Source organism: Hylaeus volcanicus, chromosome 2 (assembly GCF_026283585.1).
Source record: "Hylaeus volcanicus isolate JK05 chromosome 2, UHH_iyHylVolc1.0_haploid, whole genome shotgun sequence".
In the NCBI taxonomy this organism is placed as follows: Eukaryota; Metazoa; Arthropoda; class Insecta; order Hymenoptera; family Colletidae; genus Hylaeus; species Hylaeus volcanicus.
In genome coordinates this window covers 20,610,933-20,627,156 of record NC_071977.1, presented here as the reverse complement: position 1 = coordinate 20,627,156, position 16,224 = coordinate 20,610,933, and the positions used below count along the sequence as shown (strand labels likewise).

General features: G+C 39.0%; 1 long non-coding RNA gene across 3 annotated transcripts in view; it reads left to right on the top strand.

The window, feature by feature from the left end:
• The window catches only part of LOC128873039 (uncharacterized), a 30,650-nt gene extending 15,081 nt beyond the window's left edge, over positions 1–15,569 (top strand). The window contains exons 3-4 of one of the 3 annotated variants that reach the window (XR_008456304.1): positions 238–336; positions 952–15,569. This is a non-coding gene — a long non-coding RNA (uncharacterized LOC128873039). Of the gene's footprint in view, positions 1–237 lie in introns of all 3 variants that reach the window. The other 2 variants (XR_008456303.1, XR_008456302.1) reach the window with 2 other exon arrangements.
• The last annotated feature ends 655 nt before the right edge of the window (positions 15,570–16,224 follow it).

Genomic DNA, 16,224 nt, shown 5'->3' with positions numbered 1-16,224 from the left:
TAGTGATTAGCATAGTAGCGGGATTATAATTGTTCGAGTTAGGTATTCCTTTAGAATCGTTTGAATCGCAAGAGTAAACTAGTATTTGAATTGGAGAGTTAAGAAATGGTTGAAACAAATCAGTTTACTCGTGACTGATCGACAATGTGTTAAACAATGAATTATAAAATACCATAGAACTACTTCGGCCTTATCTAAATAAAAGAAATCTAAAATCGTAAACTGTTTTCTTCGAAGCATAAACCGAATGCTCGGAGTCTTCGTCACGACACTCGCCTCCTGCATCATCTTCGGAGTCCCCGGCGATCCTCTCGAATTCGGTTGTTCGCCGCGAAGGTATTAGCACGGGTCGTAAAAAGAAAGGCTAAAAGAAAGTTCGAGGGAAGACAAGAACCCAGCGAAGAGAAGAGATTTTCGCGTCGAACGGCCACGGGGGTGATGGGGTGGGTTACGTCATCGAGTAGATTCGAGGCGCCGAAGAATTCAGCAAGACGATACGGCCCTGCCCTCGGTGGGCAGATAGGGTATAATCATGGCGAGTTTCGTATCTCGAAAGGGGCACACGGGAAGATGGTCCAACATCTGCCGCTGCAGGGAATCTCTGCCCACATGCTGGCCGATCCGTACACGCACGTACGCACGCACACGCGCAAAAAGTGACATAGCTACACGCTGGGACGTCATGTAAATTCATTCGAAACACATGGCAGGGACGAGCGGCGTTCCTCTCTTTCTCTCTCTCATGCTCGAAAAAGGGTTCTTCGATGGAGGAATCCGAGGAACTGCGGGCACGCGGGGCGGGCCGGGGGGTCGGGGTAAAAAAGGCAGATGATAACTTTGACTTACAAGCTAGACTTCGACTTCTCTTCGTACGGGTTCGAGGGACGTAGGACCGGACCACCGGCTCGAATAGCACTCTTGGTTACTCTACCGATTCTTTCTTTCTTCCAGATAACGCTGAGGCTTCTTTTCTGGGCTTTAAAATCATTTCTCAGATGGGAAAGATTCGATGACGATAGGGAATGCCTAAAATTGCCCTTCTGGGAAGGCAGGAGGTTGGAATACCTGATATAGTGACGACTTCGTTAATTGGTTGATTGTTTCTAAAATGATACTTTTTCTATAGCAACTGCTGGTAATTGTTTCATATCCATTGCAGTCGAGTGATACAAACTGCTTTTTTGTAATGATATATAATTTTTGTAGATACAATTACGGTGTACAGTTAGCTGAATGATATTTATACTCTTTGCAAATACCTGATTTCTATTGTAATTTGCACTTTGGCTAATATTAGTATTTAATATTGAATTTGGGTCTGATATTCAAGGAACTATAATATATATTGAACATATTAATATATTATATAAAAGTATATGAATGTAGTTTCAAAGTACTATCAAGATACATGTACCAACAAAGAACTTGAAGAATGTTATTTAAAAATAGTTTGATTAAAAATTCAAGCTTTTAGTCTATGTCAAATATCTCTGTTATCGTTGATAATGTAAAAAAGTTTGTACAAGAAACGTTATTGCTAATTATGTTTCGAAACGTTTTTGTTGGGTTTACATTTTCGATAGAATCGATATTATTTGAGATACCAATCAAATTACACCTACGTTAATAATCTATAAGGTTCGGTAGCAACACGAAAAAAAAGCGAACACAGTGAAACAACTTAGGTACATGAGGTAGTATAACATAAAACCAGCACATTTGATTACCGTTTTGGTATATTGCTCTATGCTGACGTCAAGGATTATATCAGTGCTAGATTTCATAAGATAATCACCGTGTACAGTGCCCACGGTTTTTCCCTTTGCGTGTACACTTTGATGTGTCTGTCATTTTCGAACAATCGTTTCTGTACTTTTATGTTACGTGTCATATTAACAGTATTCTTTAAGGTTGTTTGAATGTCTAAATTATTGACCACTCAAATTATCTATAATAAAAGGAAGAACCACTCAAGTATAACTCGACGTTGTAAGGTAATGGCTTAAACAAAGATATAAGGAATGATCATCATCATCGTTCCACTTTTTGCATTTTTTTCACCACTGATTAGTTTCGATGCACTCTCCACCGATTGTTAGAGACGTTCGACTGAAAATTCTCTACTAGGCAAACCCAAGAATGCGTTACACGTTAATCAGAACCAAGTTCAGTCGGATTCAGCTCATTAACGAATTACAGTTATAAAACTAGCGGCACTCGATGCTATTTTCTTCGTTAGGGGCGATCGTTAGATTGTGGAGGACTACAGTTACTCTCCAATCTGACGAAAGAGAAATTTATTATCGTTGCCTTGCGGAATTTCTGAAATTATCGGCACGGATCACGAGAACAATCTTCTACGAGAATCTGTGGGTTCGTTCCGATTTCGTTAATTGGTTGATTATTTCTAAAATGATACTTTTTCTCTAGCAGCTGCTTGTAATTGTTTCATATCCTTTGCAGTCGAATGATACAAATTGCCATTCGTAATGATATGATATGATGAATTTTTTAGATACAATTACGTTGTACAGTTAACCGAATGATATTTATACTCTTTGCAAATACCTGATTTTTATCGTAGCTTGCACTTTGGCTAATATTAGTATTTAATATTGAATTTGGGTCTGATATTCAAGGAACTATAATATTAGGTTGTCCCAAAAGTTCCTTTCGTAATTTGCACTCCATTATTTTGTTGTAGCAGTGTTTATATAAATAGACAATCTAACTTCTTAGATGTTGATGTTGTAACAGTAATGGAGCAAAATGAATCGTACACAATTCAATAATGTAACATTAGACATAAAATATTGTGTATGTATTACTTATTAATAAAACGAAAGAAACTTTTCGGACAACCTAATATATATTGAACATATTAACATATTATATAAAAGTATATGAATGTACTTTTAAAGTGCTATCAAGATACATGCACCAACAAAGAACTTGAAGAACGTTATTCAAAAGTAATTTGGTTAGAAATTCAAGCTTTTAGTCTATGCCAAATGTCTAGCATCCTTCTGATAGGTAGAATAATGTGCTCAGAAATAAAATTTGTTTATAACTTCGATACATTGTTTATCGTTCTTCAGCACATTTGAAGTTCAAATTAAACTTTCATTAATGTGTCCTCGACAAATTATAATTCAAACGATAAACATGTTTTAACCAGCTTCGCTCTTCCTGTCAAAAGATTGATTCACATTCGAAATTATTATTATTCGTCCCTTCTCAGAATAAGTTTGGCGACCCCTCGTAGACGAGGAATGCTAAGTAGTGGTAAGATTAGGCGTCCGTAAATAGCAGTGGGCTCGGGTAACGAGACGTTCCTGCGTAACGAGGGTTTCCGAAGAAATCATTAACAGTGCAATTCCCGCGCTTCGCGAGTAATTACACACCCAACCATAGAATTCCAACTATCCCTGATTCATTATGCTGACATCGCGGCAATAGATCGCTTTTTGTCTTCAATTCGTCAAATCCACGCGACTGTGTCCGATCCTCCGATTTGATAAGCAGAAATGTTTAATGCAGTTTCAGATACTGGATGAGATAGACAAAGTTTTTATCGAGGTAAAAGGTTTCGTATAACAAGTGAAAGATAAATAAAAGAAAGTTCTACGTGGGAACTTTTGGAGCACTCTGTATATTTATAATTATAGAGGCGTAGTTTACAATTTTTATTTTCGTATTATTGGGAGTTAACTCGGAAAACTAATAATATTATATTTTCAACAATTTAAACAATTGCGTGCATAGAATAAGCCAAAATTACATTCAATAGAAAGCACAACATTACGTTAATTTAAATTAAAATCACAATCTGAATAAATCACAATCTTCATTTGACTAAACATTGCGAATATATAGGTTCGCGTACAGCACTCGGTTACATAGATTTATTCGCAAAGTCCACGAATTTAAATTGTTCATACTTCCAACCCGTCTAATTACTCCAGAAAGAACAAACAATATTATTCTCCTCAATTGATTGAAAGATATCGTCTTGAATTATGTCGTTTAATTGTTCGTGACTGTCGTGCGGAGACCATGTTAGGCATCCGTTATTCGAATCAAATTCTACCCATCTCTGTTCCGAACCGAGAGAAAATATGTGCGAGAGGGCCTCGCGTACGCGAGGATAAAACCAGAAAAAGGAATGGGAAAAAAAGTCAGAAAAATAGTAGCGCTCGCTGGCAGCGCGGAATTGCAGAACTGCCTTTAATTAAAGCCATCAAGCTAGTTGAACAATTATCATTAATTACGGACGTTGGTTGGTCGCTCACACGAGCCATCGTCAGCGCAGAGCTGCCCTAGAACGTTTGGTTTCTCTCGCGTGCACGAAGACGGTTTAAAAAGACGCGGACCGCAATAAAAAGAAGGAATCCGACGCATAGGAAGGGAGAACGAAACACGATGGTGTATTTTCATCGACGTCCGCCTTCCTCACGGTCGGGACATCCAATTTGAATTCTTAAGCGAAACGATTTTCACCGCTGTTTGAAGAAGTGCTAATTAAAAAAGCGAGCACCTGGTATCATGTTCAAATCCTCTCTCGATCGTCTGTAAATCGTTGGATCGTTAACCGTCCGGTTATTAGCGGACGGGAACAGTCTAACAGGAACTATTCTGAAACGATAGAGATTTCTCTGATCTCGAGGAACGTCGACGATCTTAGTTTTCTATTCTTCGCGATTTCTTAATAGTTTTTTTTCAGAGCAATACAAAATTCTTTGCCCTGAAACTGTGACCTTTCGATTCAGAGTTTTCTGGGGTCTCTTTAGGAAACTTCAAAATTAATATTAATTCAGATTGCGTGTTATTAATTCAGAAACGTGTAAACGAATGATTGTTTGCAGTGAAAGGGTTTTCACAGAACTTCAAGCACAAGTTTTTTACTTTATATGTTATTTTGTATTTGTTTGGCAACTTATGTTTTCAAGACACAAGACAAATATTCAGTAAAAAGGAATACAAGGAAAATGTGAAGAACGCAAGTCTAATTACAGAAATCTACCCTCGATCGCTGAAAGTTTCAACCTGAAAACTAACCAACACTTAAAATAGAAAAGAAATAGAGCACAAAGCAGAAAGATACCAAGCTCGCGTATTTTCTTTCGGAAGAATGTTGGATAAAGGATCTGGATAGACAGAGCCTCGAAGAGTCTGAAACGTTGAAGTTTGAACGCACTTGGCGTACGTTTTCCTAATGTACGCCGATCCAAATTTTACGTTTCGGGGAGTGCCACGAAGCGTTTGAAGCGGTAACAGTGCTCTCGGAGATTAGGGTCAAGGAACTCCCCGCGTCGGTGGGTTCATCTTCGGGGGACAACAATTTCGAAAGGCCAGCGGACGCATCGCTCAAAGAGATCCGTGCTACAATAAAGAGGACAATTTACGTTCAACATTGTGGTCGTAAAACCGGGGCCAATGACTCGATGAGCCGGCCCGAGAGTCTCAATGTCATGATTTACGCTCACCGAATAATTCCCCCTGGACGGCGAAACGGTGGACGTACGATCGAGGAAAACGCGTTAATCCGACATTTCCGAGTGCTTACTTTCGAGCGTGTCCCGTTACAATCCTGATAAAACGCTATGTATAGACCCCGAGTTTTCAGTATTGTCATTAACTTCTGCAGTTTATCTTTCGTTTCCCTCTTAGAAAATTAGTATTCTAGGATAGGATTAAACGTACGGAGATAAACCATGCTTAGGTAAATTAGTAGCAGGGTAAACGACTCTGTTGAAAATCATAGTTTAGTACCAGTTCTTAGCTGAAATTATAATAATCTAAATATACTCGCGCTTGAGTTGCGCCAAGTGGATTTGTTGTGCTCTCTGGTAAATGATTTTTAAAGTTCTAATATACATTCAGTCGATCTTCTTTCAGTTATTTAACTTTCTGATTTTGAAAGTAGAATGAAATTGAAAATAATTTCGCGTCCTGAAACACGCGATAAAAACCGAAGTATTAATATATTATAAGCAAGAACAATGAATAAACGTTCAATACCGAATTTATAAACATTATTAAATATTACAATTTGAAGAGTAGATAAATAGAAACTGAGCAAAATTATATACTATCTTGGAAGGCGGGTATTTCTACATAATGATTGTACACGGCTATATTCTATCGGACACACAATACAATCATGCCTGTCACAGTATATATTCTTGTTATCGAAAAGACACACACATCATAATGCTTCTATTATCAAGAAAGGCATTATACCAATTAAATAAAATTGAGGAAAGCAAGCATCATCAGAGATAAACTAAATTATCATTTTCATTTTCATGCAATCATACTTGTCATAGTATATATTCTTGTTATCGAAAAGACACAGACATCATAATGCTTCTATTATCAAGAAAGGCAGTATATCAACTAAGTAAAATTGCGCATGACAATAAATTGCGCGTTATCCGAGGCTGGTCTCGATTATGGTGTCTTAACGGGACAATGGCGATCGTGGACGATAATGGGGCCCGATAGCCGGGCCCTTATTAGGAAAAATTTAAGGTTCGGGTCGCGTATTTATGGGGCGTGCGGACCTCACGCAAGAACGGGCCATATTTCTCCGTGAAATTTAACGAACCTCCGCGCGATGGGACACCATTAAAAAATTCCTGGGCGTCATGTGGCACCGGCGCATGCAACGGCGATAAACGCCGCCGGGGCGGACTAAGCGCGAACGACGCGAGGGAAACGACGAGGAATGATAATATTACGGGACGTTTCATGCAGGTCCCGGTGCAAAAGTGTCATTTGGCGAAGAAATTGATTTATTAGCTGCAAGGAATAATTGCACCCACCGCGAAGCTTGGTTTATGAGCCGCGATGCTCTCGACGGGTACACCGCGCGATGGAGCGCACGCGTTGAACTCTCTGGGCGAAAAGAACCTTTTGCGTTCTTTATTTCTGCTCGCAAGATAGAGTTATTCGTGATACTTTGACGAGTACTGAGCACTAGATGCCTTAGAATTATAATTAGGCAGGTCTAGTATCAGGAATTTAATTGTCAGGGCAGTTATGTAGGGGATGTTTATGAGAATTCATTTTGTTATTATGAAATTTAGGTGCAAGGAGCCTCAGAATTTGAGTTAGGCGAGCCTACGTTGAAGAATGTAACTGTCAAAGCACTCATCTAGTTAGACCTCTAGGAAAGTCTCTGAATAGGAAGACTTGAAAGGAGAACCATTTCTCAAATTACACTTACATACATGAAGATTAAGAATTATAATCAGGAAGACCCAGCCTGTTTTAAAAAAACAGTTCGAATGATGTCTGTGTTTAAAAAGTGTTCATACATTAATTTCTCTACACAAAAATAATATTTATACTTTTTCTTTTTTACTACAAATGATTTCACATATTGAAAGTACTTACAACAAGTCGAGAGATTAGTATAAAGCGTGCCTAGTCTAATTTTTCCAGCAACATTCAATTACATTTTAAAGTCTCGATCGTCGACACGTACGCATCGACGCAACGTCACCAGACGGACGTTTTAATTATTTAGGCTGACAAGAAGCGCGTTCGGACGAAAAAGTTCGGAGCCGTGGGAAACTCGGAAGTGCATTTCGTGCACGTAACGAACTTAAAAAGGCGGATCGTGTGCATCGGTTGCCCGGCGACTATTATCAGATCAATATTTGCCAAGGAGGGCCGAACTTGCCTAACTTTGAGCCGCGTTCTAGGCTAATTCGCGTCTGCCGAGGGTGGCTTCTTGGGAGGTAGAAAGAAATTCGTTGCACGCTGGCAAACGCGAGAGGGAAAATTCGTGGCGACGTGTAATTCGATTACAATAGCAAGAAATTTGTTAAAAGAACGTGTCCAACTAATTCTCTGGTTACAGAGATATTTAGATCAAGCACGGATTCTCCAAGTCCAAGTTCCAGTGAAATTCTAAAGAATTAACGTAGCAACAAAAATATAAAGCTTTATTTTTAGAAAAATAAAAATCTAGAAAAAATACTACATTGTCAAGACACTTTTTCAGCTCTAAATATTTTCTCTCGAAGATTGTTCAAGACTGAAACGTTTCGATGTGCCAGGCAGAGAACGTTCCACGCGAAGGGTGCATCGAAAGGGCACAAAAGAATAGGGAACCCTTCCTCGCAACCGTGAAAGAGTTGTGAAACCACGAGGTTCTTTTACCTTCGCGACCAGAAAGAATCGACGGCGTTTCGCGCATAATTAACCAGTTCTTGCGAGCGTATTTCATCCCCCCGGTGACGTCTCTATCCAAGCGCTTCGCTCATATCGCCGCGTTTACTCGGATTTACATCGCGCATACATATGTATGGAAGAAACTACGATTTGTATCGTCACGTTGGCCAATTAAGGTGCCGGTGTCGTTAACGAAGAGAATAATTAGAAAGCGCGGCTCGGGGGACGGTTCCTCGTACGTTGTGGCCACGTTTCTTTTTTCATTTTTTTTTTTACTTTCTCGGCTGCCTCGGAGGCAAAAAGCGTCCAGGGTGCGCCCTTTAGGTGGTGGAAAGACGCCAAGAATTAATATGTACGTAGGACGTATTTGCATTCGAAATGCCTGCATATGAAACGAACGTGACGACCCATAGAATGCCCGTGAAACGGACAATTAATGGGAGGCAATTAGATAGATTCTCACGGGACCACCCAGTATATATATGTGTGTGTGTGTGTGACTGTCTGGGTTTCTTTTATATTTTTTTATGTTCTTCAAATTGTCTCTAATTTTATTTAATTTTATCTTCTTGGAAGAAAATATCGTCTAGAAATGTTGGAACAAAATTTCTTCGATAAAGTTTTCGAAATAATTTTTAAAAACATTTAAGTATTCTGTAATTTTTTCTGTTTTTAACTCTTGTAGAGGAACATTATGAGGGAATAAGAAACAGAAGGTGCACATCTTTCGAAAAAGTTTCTGAAGTAACTGTTTGGAATAACAAAATGTTCAGGAAGGTTATTAAGTGCTGCTGGTTTGAAAACTGAACTTATCGACCAGGGCTATTAGTAGAAACACGAACGGTAACTGTCATTGTTTATTCATGTACGATGATTTCAAGATAAGATGTTATCGAGCACGGTGTCCACCAGCGGCGAGTGTAGCTAGTGTCAGTTGTTAACGTGAGCATCAAACATTTAAAGCGAATATTGACACGATAGAATTTAGAAATTTTTAGTAATATGTACACAAGGATATAGTATCTTTGAAGATTTTATATTCTGCTAATTAAACATTGACTACATTGATATATCGTTCTTTTTTATGATATTGCAATCGTTATTTAAAATCTCGAAATGGATTATATAAAATAATTAAGTACATAACGTTAAGAGGAATGAGAAATAGCACAAGTTGGAAGCAGATTCGAGAGTAATTAATAAAAATTGTCTCTAAATTTCAAACACAATCAACACTTTTACGTCAATGGTTCCAATTACATGTGCAATATAATCTAAAAATGATCTCTGACTATGCATATTAGCTACAAAAAAAACCAATCACCCATTTATTTATTTAACATGTGATTTAATTACGTAATTCCTTCTGCTTAGTTCTGCTTAGAAATTTCAACATTTTACCCTGCATTACTTGCTAAAATAATTATTCCTTCTTATTCCTTTCACGCATTTCTTTTTGCGATGTCAAAATTGTAATTAACCCTGCCTCCAGCCACGGAATTAAGCTGGAGTAATTAGTCACGCATCGATTTGTCGTGCGCGATTCCCATTCGGAAAAATGGCTCGTACTTAAGTAGCGTTCGATGAATTTCGAGTAACTTGAGCGAGTTCTAGCTACCATGCGACGGGATCGAGAAGAAAAAATAAGAAGATATCGTCGCATGAATAATAAACAGGTCGTCGTTTCAGTATCGCGCGGAGCGCAACCGTGGCACGATTCGCTTTGCACCCGCGCGACCGCGAGCGGCCGAGCTCCGAGTACACCGTGCTAAACACATGATTCCATGTTTACGGTGATCGGTTACGATCAGTAATCAATTATAACGGGGATCGAGGCTCTTATCATCGATCACGGAAAATTACCCGCCATTAATTCTCACCTTGAATTCGCGTTCCCCCTCGCCGCGCGGACTAAAACCACAAAATTATCGGTTTCTCGCTTCTGGAGTCTCAACTGCAATCCGGAGGAACGATATCGATCATGTTCTCGCAACCATGTTCCCAGTGGATCGCGAATTCGTGCTATTAGATGGATATTTTGAGCTCTGGTCGTGGAAAAACTAGGGCACTTCTGCAATTGTATTTAAAATTTAAGGTATTGGTTTGGAAAGGTATCAAGGGGTTGATTGAAAGAAGAAAGGATTGTTTCGGATTGGATTTCATTTTTGACGTGAAAAATATATATATTTTTTATATTAATTCTACTGAAGAGAACTGTTCTATGTGCTTTGGAGACGTTGCGTAACGGAGACAATTATTGTATTAACATAATAAAAATTGGAAATAAATATATGAAGGATGTGGATGTTATGAAATGAAGGTTATATTCAGGTTTCGGTCAACCATTGTCCTTGTTTAGGGTTAATAGTGTAAAAGTAGATGAATAATGTGAATATTAATAGAATAAATTATATCGATACAAGAATAATTGTTGGAACTAAAGGGAACCAAAAGTGTGATGGATTATATGTGAAAAGGAAATAAACCTCGGATGACGTATACAGTATTGAAATAAAATATAGGTATTAAACTTCAGATAATAGATACAATAATACCAAAAGCAACTGAATATATACAAAGATATTATCAGAAATAATAAAGTAACTAAATACCCTACAGAAAATAATAAAATACAAAAACTAACATGCACATACAGTACATGTACGACATCCATTGTTTCAAAATTAATAAAACATTCCTATCGCGAATGTGCTTCAAACTGGAATAAATGTTAGAAGAATGATTCCCATTTATTCCAATAGAACAGAAAAATAACACGAATCATTACATATCAATCCATGGAATCCAATCGCAACAAAAATTGAACACAGAGTTTCATCGTTAAAACGGAAAAAGATGCTTCCCAATAGCGAGTTACCGATGATATCGAAACCGTTGCGACTCGACGCTCGATTCGCGAACGTCGGATCGAAATTGTTTTTTCCCCCCTCCGGGCAGGTCACTGTTTTTTCCTCCCCGTGACACGAAATTAATGGGACTCGAGCGAGGGGGAAAATTTGATAAACCGTTCGCAGCTTTTCCCCTCCCTCCAACGGCTCGTCGATGCAGTCGATGTTTACCGCGAAAATCGTTTCGCTGATCGGGCAAACAAAAACCCAGCGGGCGCGAATCCCGCGAAAAGATATTCCGTTCGATCGAACGCGTGCTTTTTTCCATCGGCAGTCAAAAAATTTCATCGCGATAAAGCAAAGAGAGCCGATCGCGCGGAGAGGGGAGCGGAGGGGAGAAAAAGGTACGCGGACGCGATTTTCGGAGGCTGTAAAAAACACATGTTTGCACCAGGAGCCGCTATAGCAGAGCCCCGATCAGATGGTTACGGGGCCGATTTGCATGCGACCTTTGCCTCCAGGTGTTTCAGAATTTGCATACGAAAGGGTGGCGCTCACAGATTTCCCCTCCCGTTCCTTCTGCTCTCCTCTCGTTTCGTTTTCCCCGGTGCGCTCCGCTGTCTTCCTCTTTCTCTCTGGACCGCGCAACCCCCGGCGTACGCATTTATAGGTTACTGGCTCAGCGTGTCGCGTCGTTAACTCGCCGTTAAATTTTCGTTAACGTCGCTCTTTAACCGGCGCGGCTTCGCCAGCTGAACGGAAATTACGATCGACTCGAATTAGTTCGCGAGCTGTTGCGAGAACTGTTTCAAGGGAGTGATTCCCTTTTTTTCTCCGGCTTGGGAAACGAACATTATTCGAGAATTTATTTGAAGTATACGGCACGAGCGACACGTTCGAGGTGTTCTCCATTCGTTCGAGGTGTATTTACAAGGTAAAATATATTTATTTCGTGTGGAAAATATAAGTACTGCAGGAGGGTATTGGTAACTCGCTGTGACGGAGAAAAGAGGGATAGAAGAGTGGACGTCTTCCTTTGGAAGTGAATTGGAATAATTGTTTTGGAAGGTTTTTGGGAATGAAGCGTGGGGAAGATTAATTTGTTGTTGTTAGAGACAAAATTACTTCTCCGAATTAGTAAACAAAAATTAAGTAGATAAATAACAGTGTTGATATTGGTTCTCGTATACTGATCGAAAGCTCTGGTTTTAATAAATATCATTCAATATACTATATACGATTATTATTTATAAAACTGAGTTCACGTTTTACTAACACAACAATAGAGCAAATTGTATCAACTTCATTTATAATGTCTTATATATCAGCAGACAAACTATTTGTAGATGGCCTGATAACGACACAAATAAATAGATATGGAAAATGCAAAAATATATAGGTCCTTATTTTAGTAATTTATTATCAGGGGAAAATTTATCAGTATTTGCATGGAAATAGAGATATAGATTAGTCCAACAAGACTCCAAGCGTTTATCAGCATTACGCAAAATATCTTTAATTACAAATATTAATGAATCACAAAAATTGCGAAATAAGGATAAATGCCGTCCATTTAAATATTTCCACCGTATTATGTTTTGATCTTCTTAAATAATATGTATAATTCTAGTCTTACATAAAATATAAATAAAATAGTAAAATAATACAAAGCTCGAGAATTTAGAAAATGAAAAATATCAATTAAATAATGATGTACGTGATAAAATATTGTCACATGATCTTGACCATACAATTTCACTTACACAATAATTTATCCGATACTTTTTAGTCAAGGTCCCCCAGACCATCGTTATTTTACCATTACACAATACAATTTAAATAAACCCCACTTAAATAACGTTTCTTCCGCCGCTTTTACGATCAAGATTTGCCGCGACAATGAAAGTAAAAGCGCCAGAGTACAAATTTCACGGACCAGTCGTAAATAATCCGCCACGGTGAACAAAATCAACGTGTCCTGTAGGAGAGGCTGTAAAAGTCGGGCTCCGTCGTCGCATAATTGCGATAATTTATTCGTAAAAATCACGGCTCGGTTACGATCGCAATCAAAAGAGCCACATGACGCGTTAAAAATTCCGACGCGAGAAATAAGCGACGTTTTGCTGGCTGGAAATTTTAACGAGTTACTCTCGAAAGCGCGGAACGGTCTCCGCGGAGGGTTCGGTGAATCAAAGCCTATTATAAATTCAATCACGCGCACGGCCAGCCAGAAACGAGCAAACTGAAAAGAGTCCCATGCCATTACTTCTGATTACCGATCGGTATCGCGCGCGATGAAGGCTACTGCAAATATCGTTTGCGCGCAACGAGAGTTTCCACGCAAACCATTGATTTATGTATTGCGAAACGCAGACAAGGATCGTGTTTATCGAGCGAGATTATCCGCCTATCGACGGGAGCAGAAACGATTTCATACGAATCGTTGTCGGACACGGCAGAACCTCCCATTATCCAGACACGCTGGAACGGTATTCACTCTCTGATAAAAATTTCTATCTTCCTCTTCCAATCAAAGCTTTTAATAGATTTATATAAATTTAGATGTACATATTTTTTGGCGCTTAGCAAATACGCCTATTTATAACATATTTAAATTCACAGTGTATAAGTGTTGTTCTACACTATTCTACAGCATTGAATTTCACTAATAATGCAAATTTCATAAAAATGTACGTGATAGTGATACTGATTAATGATGAGATAGTATTTCATTTCATTGTAATAGAAATTCACTTGAATAAAATAATATTTTATATGGCTGTGTAAACAAAAGCTTGAATACTATAATAATTTACTTGAATGTAAAGATGAATGCTTGTTAAAACTAATATTTTATACGGTTGGAAGAAAAAGAAAGTACCATAAAATATTAATGCTTTACAATATTGTATATAATAAATATTATAACATTTTATATTAAAAAGAACACAAGTGTGAGTAAAATAATTCGCTTACATCTGTTCTGTTCCCACCACCGCACGAAATATTGTTTCACCCAAAAACGCGCAGTTCTCCCAACGAATTAGCAATTGCTGTTAACATCTGACGGTCGATCGTAGTGAAAAAATGCTCCACTTTTTCACGATAGTTACAAGTGATGGAGGATTCTCGTCCACTCTGCGGATCACGCGTTCCAATGGATGCTCTCAAAAAAATTTTATCGACATGTTACATCGCTCTCCATCAGTCTTCGTTACTTTTTTTTTTCTTGCACCCAATTATTCTCGAGGTTAAAGAATCAATAATCAACTCGACAAAAAATCGAGATTCCCCAGTGGATTTGAAATACTTTCGAAACTCCCCGAGGCGAAGCGTGTCTGTCGAAGCGTTCCTACGCGCCGTGTCTGACAATGATTGAAGGCTGACTTATACTACTTCCTCCGCAGTCACCTCGAAAGTCGCTAACGCAGACTCCGCGCTACTTGCCATTGAGTTCTAACCATGCGTGATCTTGAGAATGATATCAATTATGCAGCTCGTAATAGTAGAAAAAGATTTAATGGGTCGTAGAGTGAATAAATAAATGCACGATTCTCATTAGTCTTGACGAAACCGATTTTTAAATTGCTCTGTTTGTTGCAACGCTATATTTAGTTGAACAATTGTCTTTATCTTGTTGATCGTGTTTTATAATCTATGAATTAAAAAACAAATCTGTCACCAACATTTATCCTGTATACTTTATGTACCCCCTCGCCAGGGTTGCAATTAACGGCTAATGTACATATTAAAGCAACAATTATCTCTGCATAACGATCGTTAGATCACTGGAGAATACCTTGAAAGTTACAATTACAGGTTGAGCCTAACCTTGCTGTCTCTTTATGTTATCTATCCTTTTGTAAATTATGAAGTGTCTAAAATGGTCTTTCTCGGGCACGGTGGATAATATACTATTAATCAATGGTATTAATTTTGTTGGTGTCCTATATTTGAGTAAGACTGTTCATACTTCATAATCACATCTTGCACCTCGTAATTTTAAAAACTTCTCCGAATTCTCTACAATTCTTCACAAATAGAAAGCACATTCGAATTGAATATTTTTATTAAAATTCGCGATTAAACATTCTTTTCCATTGCAGTGCGCATTAAATCGTTATAATTAAAAGAAGGTATATAAACTTACCACTAAAGAACGAACTGCCTTGACCTTTCTTCAAGAACAATTTCGGATCGTAGTACGATACCAATATTTGATCCACAGATCATCAATTTTGTTAACAAATTCGATAAATGTAAGGTATTTAACATCTACAAAATCCGTTTCATGTATCGTAGAAGCATCGCATAATCATCATCCGTGGTTTCCATCTTCGCAGATGTTTAGGCTACCTCCCAGCATCCCTTAGATAAAAAAAATTCGTACTCGCGCCTCATATTTGTCCAACATTTAATCTTCTTCGGCGCTGATCGCTTAATCCGCTCCGGAACCTCCGCGGTGTCGCGGCATCTACGCGCGCCTAACCGCGTGCGTGTGCGTGGTTCCGCGATGATATGGAGAGGCCGGTTGGCAGCCATCTTGGCTGACGTCAGCTCATGCCGAGCACGCAACCGATAGCGCCTTACTTTTTATTCCTCCCTCTCCTCCCTTCGCGCTTCTCTCGCTCTCTCTCTTTCCCTCTGTATGCGCTTCCCTCTCGTTGGTTCCTTATACGCCTCCTCTCACCCCTCTCTGTACACACGGTGTGTGTACATAAATACATGTTTAGGCTGCGAAACGAACCGAGACACCCCTCCCGCGTTAACTAAAATGGCGGAACTTAATGGACAAACGCTCGACCGCTATTCGCCGCTCGCTATGAAAATTAAGGTAGGCGGTGGCGGTAGCATGATCCTTATCGCAGCTGTTCGGTTTCCTCGTCGCGGAAGCGGTGAGAAAATCGCGCTCGCCCCCTCCCCGTTCCATCGTCGTGATCCATCGGATGTCGTTGGAAAGAAGAACGACGTCGATCTCGAGCTAAGAAAACTCGAGACGCTGCGTCGATGATTCAAAGCTGTTGGCACTTGCAATGACGCAAAATTAGTTCCAACAGACATTGCGTAATTGGCGAATTAATTTGTCTGCGCTAAAACGCGTCGTCTTTTCGGGACCAGGTGCTAAAAGTTCTTTCGAAATTAGAAATTGATCGTTTTAGAAGTTGAATATTTATTGGGAGCGAGATTCTGT